Below are 17,262 nucleotides of genomic sequence, written 5' to 3' on the forward strand. Positions count from 1 at the left end.
TAAAATAAAAATATTTATTCTAATAAAAGCTGTTGTTCAAAAATACACCCTCGTAAGGCATTTTCTTTGGTTAAGGGACTTCATGTGAATAATTAATTCTACGTTGAAGCAAGACAATTTCTTAGAACTTAATGCTTCAAACAATTGAATGCTGGGATTCCTAGGGAAGAAAATATCCTCAAAAAGTATATTCCACAAAAAATATTGAATTATAATCTTATAATGACTTATTAAATAATTAATAATTGTTATAATTATTAAATATAAAGCTTACTTATTTTTTACAAAATGTACAATAATACCCTTTATTTACAAAAATGCCATACTGAACAATTATATTATAAGCCAATAAAATAACAACATTGTATTGTTTCTTATTAACTATGTGTCATCTTTCCTTTTCAGCTTTCTGTTATAGGATAATGTTTTTAATCCTATTTCAGACAATGTGTACTGGTGTTTCAAGGACGGGAAGGCAAGAATTTTTAAATTTAGTCAATAAATTTATGATCACCTGAAAATTCATAAAGAAAAACTATTTCAGATTAAAATTCAATTTCAGAATACTTTGAACGTATATAAAAAAGTGAAATGCAAATTTGACACTGATATTGTCACTGTTTCAGCCCTTAAATAACTCCTAAATGTTTTATTTATTGCTCTTAAAAACAGATCAGGTGTTTAAAAGTTAATACCATAATTTTTTGTATTAAAAAAGATCTCGAAATTATTGCTAAAGAAAAAGCCAAAACAAAGGCATTATTATTTATTTATACCTAGGCAAATTTAATTTCTTTGAGATCGAGAAGATATTTTAAAGGAAAAGGTTAATGTTATATCCTGAAATCACCTAATTTTTTGTTGTCATAAATCAGATGAAAAAGTCACATTTGAAACCCATCCCTTTTTCAAATCAGCTAGCTATCCAGGTATAATCATGAAAATCTTGTTCCGCTCTTGAAATTAAGATATTCAGTTACCAAATCTTAGCTCGCTGAATAATTAACTTTACTTAAAAGAACATATTTGGTATACATTAAGTATATATTGTTCATTCAAAAAAACGAAATCTTTTCAGAAAATAACATCCGTTTTAAAAACTAAGTAAATTTCAGCATTAAATATGCTTTAAAAGTTTAAATTTTGAAATCTCCTTAATATTTAACTATAGTTTCTCTAAAAGCAAGTTTAAAAGTCACATCAAATTAAGTTGATTAAATTTGCCAGAAATAATAAAACAGATATTTTTCATAGTAATTATTCAAATATTATGCTAAATATCTTAAATTATAGGTAATATTTAAGTAAAAAGAAATTTAAAATAATTATTATCTGCATGTAAATGCATTTCTAATTTATGACAAAAACATGGAAAATCAGAAATAATATCAAATGCAATCGAACTATAAACATTGCTTTTCAAATATTTCAGCAATCTCACAGAAGGAATGAATATTGCACCAGATATTTTTTAATATGGATTTTATTAATAGCAGTTTAACCAATCTGCGTTAAATTCTGATGATAATCAATGACCCAGCGATTTAGGTAACTTAGATTAAACATGAAAAATAATAATAAAAGAAAAGCGGGTAAATTTTAAAATCAAGTTATTTCAAAATAAGAGTCTTTTAGGAAAGAAAAACCTTTAAGATAGTATTCGCACCTGTAGCCTGCGGCATTCGGACGGTCATCACGGAGAAGCTATTATAGTCATTTGCAACTTTCTTGACAACTCGCATCTACAGGTACTAATATTTATGGTAGTAATCCATCTTACGTACAGTCGGAACCCTTGATCTAGTATTCAGGGAGGGGAAAGAAATAACAATAGCAGTAGCTGGCATTTTTCAGAGGTTTAGGGTTATTTTCCCGACATTTTAAGGGAAGCTCGGTCCAAAATTAGTGACAGTTTTAAAGGTATTTGTAGAAAATAACTCGACAGGCTAAGGGTTAAAAGCTAATTCATTTTGATTAAAAGTATTTTAAAACGTAAGAGTAGATAGAATATGAGAGTTTCAAGCCACAGGGAGCGGGAAGCCGATGAGCGGAGCCTCCTGAGGAGCAGAGGGAGAGGGAATAGAGCACGCCAGGTTGCTACGTCACCAACTAATGACGCGCTGCATCCTGTTTGTGACGTCATCACGCATTGTCACCGTCTTACTATTGCTACGTCAGCCACAGGTTTCATCCTGCTTGTGTTGTAATCCAGTTTCATGTACACTTTTATCGATTGAAGTAGAACTCCTCGCTGCTCTGATGTCATACTTAATCTGCAACCTGATGCAGATACATGTTAGAATTTCTAGAACATTCTTTTTAGTTCAGGAACGGCCGCTAGAGGGCAGTAGTCTCACCCATAGTGCATTCTGATTTGTTCTCCTGGATCGTAACCAAGTTATTAACCATTATTCCTAATTGATTATACTATTTGACTTAGTATAGTAGTATTTAATGAAAAACGTTAATGTATTTACATGCATTTGTCCATCTATGGCATGGGAAACGTGGACGATAACACAAAGCCCTCTTTTTATCTCTATTATTTTGATAGTATCTATCCTTTTTGTTCATCTGACATTGTGCAGCGGAAACCAGCATGAGGCTGATGGATTGCACATAGGCAATTCAGTTCAAACTTGCTCAGATCTTTGTACATCCTCGATCATGAATGAATTCATAACTTTAAATTTATTTTATTTCTATTTTAGGTTAAGATATTTTAAATTTCTCATTTCTTTATCTTGTAAACATAATTTACGTAATTTTCTTTTCTTCTCGCCGTTAAATTAAATGTACTAATTTTCACACCATATTTTCTATATACAAACATAAAATTTTCTTTTTTTCCACATTTTTAAGTTTTACATTCTTTTCCCCTACGTTTAACTTGCAAAAGTAATAGATTTTATAAAAGTAATACGTTTTTACAATTTAATTTTTTTTCTCTTTTTATTTTACAGAAGATTTTTTACCTTTCAGTTTAATCATTCCTTTCCGTGTTTTACATTTTTCACTTTATTTGTTTTACAAAAGCTGTACTTATTTTCATACGATTTTTTCTTTCTTTTTTACGAACTAGGTCTTTTTTCCTATATTTTACTTCAAGAAGTAATTTTTAATTTTTCTTTTATATAAAAGTATTTTTTGAATTCTTTGAAGAATTTTCTTCTCTCATGTCTTCTTTCTTTCTTTTATTTTCCTCTTAAGGTTTTTCTTAATGTTTTAAATACTTATTAATGTTACACCTCCATTTCTCGAAGCGTAAAGTTACATATATATTTCTCTGTCTATGAAATTTAAGCTGGAACTTACACGCATATAATTTCCCTCTAGAGGCTTTCATGGATAATATTTTCTGTAAATTTAAACCAATAAGTACGATGTTCCTTCCATATAGCTTACTTAGCATATTGTATTTCTTATTAGTTTTTTTACGCTACTTATACTAAAGATATACAAAACTTTCTTTCCTAATGTATTATACCATATTACTAACACTTAACAGGTGGTACTTCGAACTTTCTCTTCTAACGTATTATACTAACCTTTTGAAACACTATACAAAAACGTCGCGGATTCTCTTTTACACATCTCATTTTTGTTCTAAGGACTCACGAAATGTGTCAAACAAATGCAAATTTTTAACTTTCTATTTTCCATTTAGACATTTTGCCTTACATTTAACCTTTATCATGTTTTCAAAACATATCCCTGATAATAATTCTGATTCTTTTTTTCCTAAAAATAAATACAGACTTATACGGAATTTTTAAAGACTTTGAATTAAACCTTCTAATTCAGAAATAATAAATTTTCAAAATCTACTTGAACTAATATATGGACATCTCTAGCCAGTTTAGTTCAAATACCTACGAAACAATACGAAATTTCTTATTATCGTCAACCCCAGTTTAATACGTACCAACAGCATTTCGTTTCCTATTATTTTACACTACAAACATTTACATGAATATATTCAGAACACTTCTTTTTTATAGAGCCGGAGGTTTCAGATATATTACTAACACAGATTGACTCTTTGACATATCTTACAAAAATATCTTGGATTTTCTTGTACACATTGTATTTAAATCACCGAACATACATTAAATTTTAATTTCTATCATGTGAAAACTTCACCCGGATTCTTAATGTGATCCCACCATTTACCGCAGAACTTCACAAACACAGCTATATTTGAACTTAACACAGTTATAATTTTTTAACAAGCTACAGAATTTTTAACTACAAAGAAGAGTATTGACATCGTAATGTAATATTTTAAATTCACTATAGAGACATATTTGTATAAAACATCTGAAACGAAAGGATGTCTACAGTACACACGGAATTAATGTTCAGTCACGGAAGTGAAACTTTGTCATCTTTTTCCCAACTTAGAATATAAAAATTTCTCAGCTCGGAATATTTTTTTTAAGAGTATGATCATTATTTTTACAAGTCTAGAAACTTTTCAATATATTCCTTCTAACTTAAGATATACATTTCAAATTGACAAACACTGAACTCTTATAGCTTTTTGAGAACGATTTTTATGAGACATAGCAAATAAAATCCTGCTCAACAGAAACTATTGACATGAATTCCAAATAATAATCCAACTTAACTCTAATATATTCAATTTAACTGAATATACGCATTTCAAACTCACATTACTTTACTTTACTTAGAGTTTTACAGATCTTTGAGTACACCTAAAATTAATTTTTCACAGATATCAAAAAACATTTTACATAAATACCATACAAGACATATAATATTGACATGAACTCCATATCATGGTCCAACATCGATAACTTAAATGAAGTTTTAATACATTTTAGTATGAGTTAATTTAAAAAAGAAAAATTCCAATGTAAGCATTCAAACAGAAATGCTTCACAAATTTCAGATAAAATAGTAACGGAATGAAGCTAATTGGTAATAATGGTAAAGTATGCAAAGCACTATGAAAAGATGCATTCGTGCAAGACATTCTAAGGGCCTATTTAGCACATGGGTTGCATTGTTTCATTTTTCAAATTAAGCAAACATTCAAGATAATACCTATATATCTATAGATATTATTTACACTAGTTGGTAATGTAATTTATTAGAACAGCCGCAGACGAAAAAAATGTCTAAGTATGGAAAACATGAACAAGGAATGAATATTTTTTTCTGAAAATGTCCCGAATGGGATAAGTCAGGGGTAAGAACTTTAACCAGTTTCAGGAATAGGGCCTGAAAACTAATGAAGTATTTTTAATCATATTTTAATCTATAATGCATTTATTTATACTAAAATATTCTGTTTGAAGACTATATTTTACACTTAGAAGGAATTTAATAAATCAGAATGATTTCGTTTTCTGAAGATTCACAGGTTCAGAAATATTACAACTCAAAAGAAAAAAGGTTAGAGCGAGAATGAAGTATACCGTAACCAATAAAAAAATTTTTTCTTCCTAAAAAAATTAAAGTGAAACTTTTTCGACCTAAAAAAATCTAAATGAATTTTTTTCGAGTTTTCAAAATCAAAATGTAAATTTTTCCCCTTACATTTTGAATTTAACATGGGTTTTCCCATAGACAATATAAAAGTGGAGAATTTTCTCCATAAAAAAATTAAAGTGAAACTTTTTCGACCTAAAAAAATCTAAATGAATTTTTTTCGACTTTTTAAAATCAAAATGTAAATTTTTCCCCTTACATTTTGAATTTAGCATTGGTTTTCCCATAGACTTTAAGTGAGAACCTGATCTTTGCTCTTACAAAAGTTAAGTAGAATTGAAGATTCTACGTAAGAGCGAAGATCAGAGGCCCACTTAGAGTTTTAGGAGTTTTCTTCGCTGGAACTACTTTTATGAGAAACCTTCCGTATAACTAGTTTTGTATAATTACCGTCTAGATTTTTGCAGAGTAATTGATCTTCATTACATCTCTTTTCAGTAAATTTACATTTTTATGCTATGTAATTCCAAAAATAAGCTTCGAATAGGATGAATATTTGCACATTCTACTGAATTGCCTAGATCTGAAGAATTTCTTTTACATCCAGATTTTGACCTTATGCCTCCATAACCTCCATTTATTCCATTCGTCTTCTTATTATTGATAAAAAAAAATAAAGTTATGTGAGAGATTTAGAATACTGAAGTTCATATGACTGTTGAATACTGGGAACAAATCCGGCATTCTGTCATAATTGACTAATACTCTGAATAATAAAATTTTAAGAAAACATTAGTTTCATTCATGTGAATAAAATAAATACATTTTCCAAAAACACATCCAGGAAATCTATCACAAGTGTCAACATAAATGATCTACAAATATATTTTTAAGTATTTAAATTATTCATAAGCTGAAGATAAACCAAGAGAAAAAGTATCGAGAATTCATTGGCATATATCAGTAGCAAAGATAAAATAGTTTCCAATAGCAAAGAGAAAACAGTTTCGAAGTGTTTAAAAGAGTATCGAGAGCACACTCTCTCAAAGCGTTTGCAAAAAGTCAACGACATCACAAATTCATAAATTTTATGGAACATGACATTATTTAAAAATTTCCGTTCTGATATAGAAAAATACTCATTAAATTATTAAATGTGGGTATTCTGTACGGGGTTTTAAAGAAATAAATGCATACATTTTTAGGGAAATTTTGCATTTCATTTTGGTAATAATACTGATAAGTTAGAAAATTTTTATGCATTGAACACATGTATCTACGAAATTCTTTGATTGTTAGTAGCAGATTGTTAATAATCATTTCGATAGTTCATTAGAAATCAAGTGTTATAGATGAAAAACAATTTAAAATTAACCAAGAGTACAATTGAGTACATGTATAAACTATTTTGCTAACCAGTTACGAACGTTTAAGTAGGATATATCCAGAATCATCAAAATTATAATGAAACATTCAATTTAACGTTGAGATTTTACTAAAGAAGTTTCTGTAATAGTAAAATGCTCGTTCAAATTGTGCTAACAGAAGGACAAAATGTGCCTTTTTTATAATATTCGCATGATATGTAATAAAAATGAAAGCATGGCCCCGGTTCAGCAATGCAATGCAAGGTGTTAAGTAAGAAAAGGTTGTAAACTGAGTTTATGTCACATACGAAAGGCACTGAAAACGCGAAAATCAGCAATATATTAGCACTGGACTAGGAAACAAATTTTCAAAGATAATCAAGTGGTATGAAAATTAATCAAAAAGTACAACATGCACAAATTTTTCTTCACAATAACTTATGAATGTTTCCGTTTCAGTAGAATGAAGTCGGAAAGTACAAATTTGATAATGAAACACTCATTTCAGCCTTTGAGATTTTATCAAAAAGTGCAATAAACACATGTGTGTGATAGTAAAATTCTACTTGAAAAATGAGCATTTAGGGGAAAACATCACTTTCTTCTCATAGTCATTTAATATGTAATACAATAAGTTAAAATATAACACTGGTTCATCAATACAATATATTACATATGTACGGTTAGTTGTTCATTTAGAATATGATAAAGTAAAAACTTTTGAGTCAAAGAGAAACATATTTACAAAACAATGATTCTTAGGTTCCTAGTAATTTAAATCAAAGTGCTGATGTTTCTCATGAATGTCAGATATTTTCTTAGACATGTTTCTAATGAAATTAGTATATAAACTTCTTTTAAGAAAGAAATAAACTTCATGAGAAAAATCTATGATAGTGCAAGTCAGTGATTCTTGGCAACTTCGAGAAAATATTCTTTATGAGCTGGGTTAACAGTCTTTATTCCCCTAGTATACTAAGATAAAAAAATTCCATTTCTTTTCTTAATTCTCTGATTCAGCATGGTAGTGTTATTGAAGTTAAATCTTCCAAACGTGCCAAACGTTATTAAATCAAACAATATATCTATTTAATAAAAATTTATTCCTAAATCTTTACATGGCAATGTAAAAGATAAAAAAGAAAATATTTGAAAATTCAATGATTTGCAGTGGCCGTAACGTTTACGCCTTAATTTTAAAAAAGTATGCTGATATAACACAGTTTTTTCAAAATGCTTTGATCATGTATGAAAACAACTTTTTGTTTATTGAATATATTAATTTTAATATTTTATGCTAACCATAACACAATATAAACCTGAATTGCCAGTGCTGGAGCAAACAGGCATAGAAATCACAAGAACAGTACACACTCAAGCAATGGTTAAGACACTACTAAATGATCCTCGTTCTTCTTTCTGCATAAAAAAATTGCATATCTTACAATGAGATCTTTGACAACTTATAATACCAAACATAATCATTACTCAACCACCTATAATTATAATGCACTTTTTGGCCTTTTAAATGCTAATTAGACTATATATTTATTACATCAGTTTATATTTTAGTAATTTTAATTTGTTTAAATATAATTTCAAAGTTTTTTTTTTTTTTTTCCTAATCCGAGAATCTTTTTCCATTTAAATTAATGGTAAATAGTCCTTTGATATATACCAATTTGTTTATAAAAATGTTCAATGAAAGATTGCTTTCATTATGTATTAAAAAATCTGATTTTAATTAAATCATGTCATCCGACTAAACAAAAGTTAGCTTCATTTTATTACTATGTTTTCCGTGCTCTTCAAGTTTGCTCCTCCAAACTAGCCCTTGATGAAGAACTAAATAATTTAAAAGCAATAGCTATTGACAGGGGCTTTCCACCCAACATTATTAATCAAACAGTTAAAAAATTCTCATCTCAACACACTAAAAGGCACACTCTTGTTTTAGGAGATTATAAAAATTCTTTTGTCATTCCCTTCTTTCCATCAATCAGCTATAAATTTGCACATATTTTGCAGAAATTTAACTTTCGGGATGTTTATTCTCCCATCAATAAAATTCCGAGTTCCATACTCAAGGACCCCATTCCGGATATGAATTCCTGGGGTATTTATAGGATTCCTTGCCAGTGTGGTTTAATTTACATTGGCCAAACTAAGAGAGCCTTAAAATTTCGCGTCAAGGAACATGAGGCATATGTTAGAAAAAAGGAAACACAGAAGTCTTCTGTTGCTCAACATTGTTGTTCCGAAAACCACACTTTCAATTTTTCTGCTGCCAAAATTATTCAAAAAACATCTTGCATTGGAGAACTGGATTTTCTAGAGGCATTTCACATTCATGAAAATCTTTCTGTTCTAGTTAACGATCCTAATTTCAATCCAAATTTGCCTTCGGCCTTTAAAGAAATTATGTTTTTGTTCTGGTTTCACCAACAGATGGCGCCACTTGCTTATTCCTGTCCAGGCTTTCTTATCTTATCTAATCATTATTTCCTATCTTGTTCATTTGCGATTTTACAGCTGAGGATGGTGGTTCGGTAAAACCATCGAAACTAGTCCTGTGAAAATTTTGTAAATATAACGCTGATTTTTGTTGTTTGACTTCTGAAAGTGCATTTCATTTGGTGATTCCTGACTGCATTAATTAATTAAAGTAATTGAATTGAGCTATTTTGAGGAAATATAAAGAACACAGTGTTCGTTAATTTTAAACATAGAAACAATGTCTTACTTAGGAAGAGCTGGTAAGGAAGATTTGCAAAATCTCGCGGCTGAACTGGGAGTTCATGTGACTGCAGATTTGAAAATAGTTGATTTAAAACAGAAAATTGTTGAAAGTAGAGATTATGATGAAGTCTTCGTCAAAGGAGTCTTAGACACAATAATAGAAGAACGGAAAGAAAGGGAGAAAAAAGAAGAACGGAAAGAGAGGGAGAAAAGAGAATAACGGAAAGAGATGGAGGAAAGGGAAAGAGAAGAACGTAGGACATAGGAAGAAGCAGAAGAGCGGAGAAGGAACGAACAGTATGAATTAGAGAGATTAAGACTTGAAGCAGAGACAAAGTCTCAAAATACCGGACAGATCCGGCCGAAAACGGAGCTGCGTCACCTTATGCAGAAATTCGATGACAAGAAAGGAGATATCAGTCTATATTTGCTATTGTTTGAAAGGCAAGCAGAATGGGCTAAAATTTGATAAAGAAGAATTTGTATCTCATTTACTAGGACTACTTCCTTTCGAAGTAACCCAGTTAATAGCTAGAGAACCCTCCGATAAAGCTAAAGACTATGAGCATGTGAAGAATTTATTGTTAAGACGGTTTAAACTAAGCCCGGAAAAGTTTAGGCAGAAATTTATGAAACATCAAAAGAGTACCGAATCCACATGGGTGGATTTCCATTATGAAATAGAAAATTATTGCAAAGAATGGGTGACTGGTCTAGGAGTTAAGACTTTAGATCAGTTGCTAGATTTGATGGTGATTGACCAACTTAAACGTCGAGTTCCTCCTGAAATTCGAGATCATTTTCTTGATGAGTGGGTAGAGATGATTTCATCTAAAAAGTTAGCTGAAAAACTTGATGCCTATGAAAACGTTTCCGGAAACTTTCAAAAAAGACCTGTAGTGGATAGGCAGAAAGAAAGATACAATGCACTAACTCAAGGTAAATTGAATTCAGATAATAAAAATAAAACTGAAAAAAAATTGTCATCAGGATTTAATTCGCAAAGCCGGTTTCATAGACCTAGAAGTCCACGTCTGGATGATAAATATGAAAAACGCCACAATGCTATCAGTGTGGGTCCTATCAACATTTAAGACCCCAATGTCCAAAACTTAAGAATAGTACTGAATCTCCTGGTAATCTTAAAAGAATTAGTGCAAAACCAGAGGATAAATTTCTATTACCTTATACTAGTATGGGTTACGTAAATGGTCATAAAATTCCTATATTAAGGGATTCAGGTGCTAGTATTGATATAGTTTGTCGCAAATACATCACGTTGGAAATGCTGACAGGTGAAAATGTGTGGGTGCAACAACCATTAGATTTGAATCCAACCTGTTTACCATTGGCTGAGATCGAACTAAATTGCGATCTTGGGCGAGTAATAACTAAGGCTGCCTTTATTAGAAATGAACTCGACAAAGGAAGGTATTTATTAGGCAATCGAACTTTTGCACTGTTGAATAAACAAGGAAAGGAACCTGATAGTTGTCCTCACCAGGTTAATGCTGTCTCTACTAGAGCTCAAAAGAAAAGAGAAATAGCTGAAGAGAAGATCTTGGAACCGATGAAGGAAGAAAATAAAGCATCCAGAGATGTTTTTGAAGAAGAAGATAATTTACCGGAGCTAAATTCGGAAGATAAAACTCTCATGAAACTGGTTAACATTGACTCAGAAGAAATTGCACAACTTCAGCTTGCTGATGAGGAACTGTCTAAAATCATCCAAGAAGTTAAAGAAGGTACATGCAAAAATGAGAACTATAGTCTGACAAGAAAAGAGCTTTTAGTTAAAAAAACGATGGATAAAATGGGCTTTGAAAGACAGCTTGTTGTTATACCAGAAAAACTCAAGCCGTCAATTATAAAGATGTGCCACGAAGGAACTTCTGGTCATTTGGGTGTCAAAAAGACCAAAGAGAGACTTGCTAGATATTTTTACTGGACGAGGTGTTACAAAGAAACTGAAGATTTTGTAAGAACCTGTGATGCTTGTCAGCGCGCTGGAAAAGGAAATGACAAAAAGAATGCTCCAATGACATTAGTACCAGTAATTTCCGAAATATTCACTAAAATAAATGTCGATGCCGTTGGTCCGCTACCTACTTCAAAGACTGGAAAAAAATATATTATTACAGCTCTGTGTATGTCGTCCAAATATCCAGATGCTGTTGCGGTGACAGACGTTTCTTCGCCATCTGTGATTGATGCTTTCTTACAGATTTTCAGTCGTATGGGTTTCCCAAAAGTGATCCAAACAGATCAGGGGACCTCTTTCGTCAGTGCTTTGACAGAGGAATCTTTGGAGTGTTTCGGCATTAAACATGTAAGAAGCTCTGTGTATCATCCGCAGAGTAATCCCGTTGAGCGATTCCATAGAACGCTAAAAAAGGTGTTAAGAGTCGTATGTATAGGAGCGACTTCGGATTGGGAGAATTATCTACCATCAGTTCTTTTTGCTCTCAGAATAGTCAAACACGAAAGCACTGGTTTTCCACCAGCAGAATTAGTTCATGGCAAAAACCTACGAACGCCAGTCACTTTACTTTATGAGCAGTGGCTAGAACCGATTGAAGAAAGTAATAATGTTGTCAGTTACGTTTTCGAACTTATTAATCGAATGAAGAAATGCCAAGAACTTGCCGTGGAAAACACGAAAGAAGCTCAACAACGGAGGAAAACATGGTACGATCGAAACGAAGTGAAAAGAGAATTTGCTAGAGGAGATTTAGTTCTTGTTTTATCAACGAATCGTCAAAATAAACTAGAAGTACAGTGGAAAGGACCTGGAAAAATAGAGCAAAAAATTTCAGAAACCAATTATATTGTAAGTTTCGAGGAACAAAATGAGCCAAATCAAGTATATCACATTAACATGCTTAAACCATATTACAAAAGACCAGAAATGATTAATATGATAACTGAAGTGGAAGGAGACTTAGAAATGGACATTCTTCATTTATTTTCCAATCCAAGTATATTAAATTTCTCGGACATCATAGAGGAGAATGAACTCATGAAAAGGTTGAAATCCGAGCAAACAGAAGATTTACGAAAGATTTTATGGAAATATTCTGGTTGTTTTTCAAATAATCCTGGACTAACAGACTTAGTTTGTCACGATATTGAGCTATTAAATAACGAACCAATAGAAATGAAGCCATACAGACTGTCACCCTGACAGACTGAAATTCTCAAAAGGGAAATCCAGAAAAATGCTCGATCTTAAAATTATAGAGCCGGGAGAATCGGAATATACATCTCCCATGATTTTGATAGAATCTTCATCAAAGGATCCTCGGCCTTGTATTGATTATCGTAAACTCAATGCTGTTATTAAAACTGAATACTATCCTTTGCCTAATATTGAACAACGTATCGAAACTGTAGCAAAAGCAAAATATATTACCGTATTAAATTTAACTAGAGGCTACTGGCCAATTCCAATAACAGAAAGAGCACAAAGATATGCAACATTTGTAACTAGTTTTGGAAGTTTCAGGCCTCTACATTTACCCTTTGGATTAAAAAAATGCCCCATATTTTTTTAGCAAAGTTATCACTAAAGTCCTGGCTGGATGCGAAGGCTTCGCTGTACCATACCTGGATGACATTGCCATTTACTCAGAAAACTGGGAAGAGCACCTTAAAAACTTAACTTCTGTTCTAGAGAGAATACAGAAAGTAAATTTACGACTAAAACCATCAAAATGTAAATTTGCACAAGATCAAGTGAGATAACTAGGCCATGTTGTGGGACAAGGACAACGAACCCCAGATGAAGTAAAGATCCTGGCTGTAAAGGAGTATCCTACACCTAAAACCAAAACAGAAGTACGTGCTTTCTTAGGACTGGTAGGGTATTATCGCCAGTACATACCGAGATTTTTGGAAATTGCTTCGACCCTCACGGACGCTTTGAAGGGGATAACAAAAAAAAGGAAATATACAATGGTCTGAAATATGTGACAAAGCTTTTAAAAATTTAAAAGAGTTGCTATGCAAGAAACCAATTCTGTATGCTCCCGACTTTGATAAAAGGTTTATTATACAAACCGATGCCTCAGACAATGGCATGGGTATAGTACTATGCCAATTAGATGATGAACAACGTAAACATCCTATCTTGTATATAAGCAAAAAATTTACTAAGTTTGAAAAGAATTATTGTACTACTGAAAAGGAGTGCGCTGCTATCATCTACGCTATCAAGAAACTGCATTTTTATCTGGATGGTCAGCAAGAATTCTTGATTCAAACTGATCATAATCCTTTGGTCTGGCTACAATCCAACGCCAAATGTAACTCTAGATTGATGCGCTGGGCACTCTCATTACAACCTTATAATTTTAAGATCATTCATCGCAAAGGATCTTTGCACAAGAACGTAGATGTTCTGAGTAGAATTAAGTAATGTAATAACTCTTAGTGTATGCAACCACGTTCAGAATTTATTTTATTATTTAATGTATGCTCAACTGATGTATTTGAACGCTCTCCATTTTTTCTTTCTATTTAAATGTGGTGTAAAAGTATTTGTTTAAAACTTAAAATTTTTGCCCTGAAATTTGAAAATTTATAAGAGAAATTACCTTTTCTCTTTAAGCATTTGAGCAAGCCGAGCTTATAAACTTTCGAATTTTACAGAACTTTTCCCTTCGGTAAAAGTCTCTCCGTTGGGGTAGAGGTTGTAACAGCTTTGTATATTATTAAAATCTTGTAGTTTAAATAATTTAAATAGATGAACATTAAGGTTTTTGAGAATGGCAATATTTGAAACCAGACTCGAGTGCCACGTGCGACTCTCGCACGAAGAATGTAATTTATTTTTAAATGTTAGAATATGTTTTCTCTTCTTGTTTGTACGTCGCCATTTTTGAGTGTTAAATAAAAGTTATTGCTGTGTTCCATCATTGGAGTTGCTTCATTTCGCCAAAGAAGTATTACAGCATGTATGTATGTGCCTTATGCGTACACATATACATACGTATGTACATATAATATACATATACACTCATTTCTGAATCCAGTTCCGATAACAGAAGAGTACCGAAAAATCTTATTCCAGGGTTACAAGAATTGAGGAAGTATTGATAACTGACATTCAGTTTCTTTCCCTGTCCCTGAAAAATACTTATTTGTACTTGATTTAATTTCTCAGAATACAAATATGTTTGACAAAATGTGCTTATTTCCTTCCTTAAATAATTTTATTTTAAAATTTTGGGCACATATCTATAAGCCAATAGTCTCTCCCTCCCTGCAGTGCCAAGAAGTTATAAACTGCACTGTCTCCATATGAACGTGTCCTGCACACAAGAACATTTTGCATTTATTGCAAAGATCTTCATATTATAATCAGAAACCTGCAAAATATTATTGTTATACATAAAGATCTTATCTAAAGGCTTAAACAAGAATAAAGGAACTATATGCTATCAATAACAGGAAATATAATATTTATCAGGATTATAGAAATACATATGTTTGATAACTTTTAAATGCTTTGAAACTTATTAGCTAAATGATAATAATCTACTCAATATGAAATAATATTCTACAATATAAAATTATTGAGGAGTGTTAATTAAAATCCTTGGGTTTACTAAGAAAATAACTTACATAAGCATTATACAAATCTCATTTAAAATTTCTGGAAAGATATATGTTTATAACATTATGAAAGCTGAGTTATTATTCAAAACTAATCCTACTTCAGAAAATTCTCAATACACAGTTTTATAGTTTTACACGTATGTAACAATTATGAGTACAATCTCATAAAATTAACATAACCTTCTCATTTGTGGTGTCCAAAATCAAGATCCGAAAGAGATTAAAATGACCTACTGACACCTACTAATTGTTTTTATAAACTGTATTAATCTATCACATGAGAAACTTGTAATATTTTCACATGATGCTTCTAAAATAGCATAATAATATACTGGTAAAGTAAAATGGAGAAAAGAATACTCTTTTTTCAAACATTTTCATAACAACATATCCTTCATAAGAAGAAACAGGGTACTTTACATAGATAGGTTGACTTCAAGAATAATATCAAAATCTAAAATCCCAACAAACACTGTAATTCATTTTTAAATAATACTACAAATGAATCCAACTAGTTATCTTTTTCAAATCCTGATTTTTGACAACAAAATACAAATGAGAATGTTATGCACCAAAGATGTAATTTATTATGAAAACCCGAGAGAAATTTAACTAACATATTCTTCTCTTTTTACTATTATATAATTCGGAACTTAATTCCAATTAAATTTTTCGAATGTTTCAGGTGATACATAAGAAATATTAAGCAGAAAATTATTCGTTAAGTATAGAGGAATTCATAAAAAATGTTTCTACAACTGAAATTGATCAGAAAACCAGAAATCACGACACATGTAGAATATATAATCATAAATTATAGAATAATTGATTAAGTTATTGACAATTTTAGACTGAAATTTCAACAATTCAAATAAGTAACTTACTCTTAGCTCAGGCGGCAATCCAGTAAAATGTAAGAGTCTTCGAACAAAAGCTGTTAGTTCAGAACAGAATACAACTGTTTATCTTCCCTAAATAACTTTATAAACTGCTTAACAGATAATGCAAACGTATCCAGTCTGCTTCGGAACATTCTTCTTTGAATTGAATTACGATGATATATTCAGTTTAAAAGATACATGGCTAAACATTCATCCGACGCCATTACTTTTCGATCGCAAGATTTTTAAACGGTTGCACATAAGCAGCCGATACCCAGACGATAGCTACGCCACACGAAATGGTTTCGATCGTTCTGGAGGATTGCAAATTGTCGCTCCGCACGAAAAACCCGTCATATGTGACGTCACTCTCGTATCGAGATCTCGTCGCACGCAAGGATATCCTCCTTGCGTGCGACGGCCCAAGGTTTCCAAATATGTTTGACTGAGTACAAAACACCTGCACATAAATGAATGCTAATAACTGAAGAAAAGGGAAAACTATTGTTATAGCCTAGCCGTAGTGTGAAATGAGAACAATTTAATTGTCTAAATTCAATGTACACATACAAAAATTATAAAATAAAAAATTAATTATTACCGTGTCTTAATTAAAATGTTATGATTCTCTTAACAGCGTAGTGATCCGGAAGAATAAATACCATGCTCAGAAGAGAAAAAAAAAAGGAAATAAAAATAGTGATGGAATAAATTAATAATTATAATTTGGAGTAGGAAATATGCGCTTTTTTAATTTCATATTTAATTACGTAGCATATTTATGTAAAATGGTTGCTATTTAAAATGAACAAATACAATCAGCAACTCTAGAAATTATAATTTGTAAATATGAAATGATTTTAAAAATAAGTAAGAAACTGAGAGGAAGAATGAACCGTAGACGGAAATCTATTTAGATTTTTGCCCAATTTTTTTTACAGTAGGCTTAAGTGTAATGACATATATTAAGAAATAGAGTGCATTGAGAGCGTAGCCCTTTTAGGCGGGGCTAATGATACCCAGCTGCGAGATGGAAGTCTGAACAAAATGCGCCATCTATCGGCAAAGAGCTAGTTTAATAATATATTTGGGGGGAGAGGTATGCAAGGAGTAGAAGCTAGAGAGAAAATTTAGAATTACTATCAGTAGTTTTTATGAATATCAAACATCATTAATTGTTATTAAATTACCACTAATAT

The 17,262-nt window shown here is 31.3% G+C and overlaps 1 protein-coding gene across 1 annotated transcript in view; it reads right to left on the reverse strand.

The window, feature by feature from the left end:
• The window catches only part of LOC146999336 (uncharacterized), a 62,722-nt gene extending 46,379 nt beyond the window's left edge, over positions 1-16,343 (reverse strand). The window contains exon 1 of the mRNA XM_085811386.1: positions 16,067-16,343. The gene's annotated coding sequence lies outside the window, so the exon portion shown is untranslated. The remainder of the gene's footprint in view (positions 1-16,066) is intronic.
• Positions 16,344-17,262: the final 919 nt, after the last annotated feature.

Source organism: Stegodyphus dumicola, chromosome 1 (assembly GCF_044657685.1).
Source record: "Stegodyphus dumicola isolate Sdum_Otavi_A_Nest chromosome 1, ASM4465768v1".
NCBI lineage: Eukaryota > Metazoa > Arthropoda > Arachnida > Araneae > Eresidae > Stegodyphus > Stegodyphus dumicola.